Source organism: Pteropus vampyrus, unplaced genomic scaffold (assembly GCF_000151845.1).
Source record: "Pteropus vampyrus isolate Shadow unplaced genomic scaffold, Pvam_2.0 Scaffold135, whole genome shotgun sequence".
NCBI classification, from domain to species: Eukaryota; Metazoa; Chordata; class Mammalia; order Chiroptera; family Pteropodidae; genus Pteropus; species Pteropus vampyrus.
Window position 1 is genome coordinate 3067730 of NW_011888916.1, and position 2578 is coordinate 3070307.

A 2578-nucleotide genomic window follows, 5' to 3' on the forward strand; every position below is an offset into this window, starting at 1 on the left:
TGCATCCTAAACTAGATAAAGTCTCAATAGAATGAATTAGGAAGGAAGAAAGACAAGCCAGAAGGAAGCTAAGAAAGCTTAGACATTGATTCCCTAAAAAGGGGTCCTGTATCCTGTCTCCCTAGCAGGGAGAACAACAGAAACCCTCAAGTAGATTTGGAAGATCTGACAGCAGGTGAGAACTTTGCCCCAACCCTTGTAGTCTGGAGAGGCAAATACTCTGTGCCAAGGTGCTGCACTGAAACAATGAGAATGTCCGCATGGTGTGTTTAAGCAGAAAGGCCTGTATCTATCCCACAAAGCTCTTCCCTAACAACCAAAAATGACATGGAGAATACAAAATGATATCTTGTGTGCCTCAGTGCAACATGGGGCTGACACAGAGAGCCAGTGACCTGAACAGGTTAAGGAGGTCGCAGCTTGAACCTGTAAAAACCTACTGCCAAAGACCAGATGCAAATGAAAACACCTCAGCGGATGGCAGTATGGATGAATGATAATCATGTCACCCCAAATCACTAGTACTGGCACAGCATTAGTCCTCTCTAAATTACATATAACCCCAGAAGAAAGAGAATAAATAGACCTTGAATTGACTGAAAATTGTTTTCTATAACCCAGCAAAATGAGTAAGGGCTCAAATAGAAATTAAGTTCAATGACTGTTAAAAAGGAAAAAAAAGTCACATTTTTGTGCACCTGAGTTTGTGGCCAGGATTTTATATCTGCTACGTACTTATGATAAACACACACAAACATACATATATAAAATTTTCAACACTGAACAATAAAATTAATTTCTGAGCTTTTTTAGCACCCAAGGCAAAAAGAAAAAAACTTTTAGGTTGTATAATTGTAAAACCAATTCTTTAGGCGAGACAAACATTTTATTAAAATCTAAAGTGACTTATCCTTATTAAAGCTTTGGTCAGAGTTGAAAATAGGATTTCAACAAAAATGTTAAAGAAAATGCAACTGTCTCTTTAATTTGGCTTTTTCTTATAAATATTCAACAAAATCTTGAAGAAAGCCTTAAAACTTAAGGTAGTGAAGGTGTTCTTGCAAAGGTGTAATAACATAGTTTCTGGATATTTTTCAATGCCCAAAGATGGAGAGATTATACCTCAGATATCTTTCTAATCCCCAGAACCTGTGATTATGTTATGGTATTATGGTAAAAGGAAGTTTACAGGTGTGATTAAATTAAGGATGTTGAGATGTAGATGTTATCCTCCATTATTCAGGTAGGCCCAGTATATTCACAAGGGTTCTAATAAGATGGAAGCAAGAGCGTCAGAGTCAAAGAAAATGCGAGGACGGAAACAGAGGTCACAGAGAGAGAATTGAAGATGTTACGTTCTTAGCTTTGAAGACGGAGTAAGGGGTCACCAGATAAGAAATGCAGGTGGCCTCTCAAAGCTGGAAAAGGGAATAAATGTATTCTCTGCTAAAGTTTCCAGAAGAAACACATCCTACTATCACACTGATTTTAGACCCAAAGACCCATTTTGGATTTCTGACCTACATAAGTATAATAAATTTGTATGGTTTTAAGTTACCAAGTTTGTGGTAATTTGTTACAGCAGCAACAGGAAACTAATACAAATATCAGTCACAATTCCCATTTTACAGATGGGATACTGATGTTTAAAAGAATTTGAAAACTGGTATGCCTGATACCATAACTGGAACTCACAACTATTATGTTATGCATAGTTGGTATGTACTTTAAACTTGTATCATAATTTCCACCTACAGAATCAAGTGTTAAGGAAAGATGAATGAATGCTATAAAAAAAAGGTCAAGCCACTTCCTCAGTAATTACAATAATCTATAATGAACCTTACCTGCTTGTTTCTCATGCAAGATACTAAACAGATAGTAATGAAGAGGCCCATAGACAGGTTAAGGTTAGAGTCAAAAAGTTGAGAAAAGGAAAAAGCAACTACTAGAGAAAGGTAAAAATACAAGTTTCTGAACTACAGAGTCAAAGAATAAATCAGCATTCTAAATAACTTTTTAATGAGGTTATTAAATATTTGGCAATTATTAACTTAAATTAAAGGACCTTTCAAATAATATGGAGAACATTCAATGCTCTATTACTGGGCTATAAATTCCATAAGGGTAGGGACTGTGTCTGTATCTGTTTTTAATATCACCATATCCTCAGCCCTTAACATATTATCCAACATATAGTAGAATAAAATGACAAAGTTGGAAAAGGGATGTGAAGGGGTAATTTTATGTGTCAACTTGGCTAGGCCACAGTACCCAGATTTTTGGTCAAATATTATCTTAGATATGTCCATGCAGGTATTTTTTTTTTAGGAGAAATTAATATTTAAATAAGTAGATTCTGAGCGTAGGTAGGACTCATCCAATCAGTTAAAGGCCTTAACAGAACAAAGAATCCCTCTCCAAGAAGATGGGATTCTGCTTACAGATCACCTTTGGGCTCCAACTGTAACTCTTCTCAATCTGCAAGCCCTCCCTGAAGATTTTGAACTTTAGACTTGTTAGCCTCCACAATTTTGTGAGCCAATTCCTTAAATCCTTAACACTCCCGACACACACA

The 2578-nt window shown here is 36.1% G+C and overlaps 1 protein-coding gene across 1 annotated transcript in view; it reads right to left on the minus strand.

The window, feature by feature from the left end:
* STIL (STIL, centriolar assembly protein) overlaps nucleotides 1-2578 on the minus strand; it is a 43796-nt gene that overhangs the window by 19858 nt on the left and 21360 nt on the right. The window lies entirely within an intron of this gene.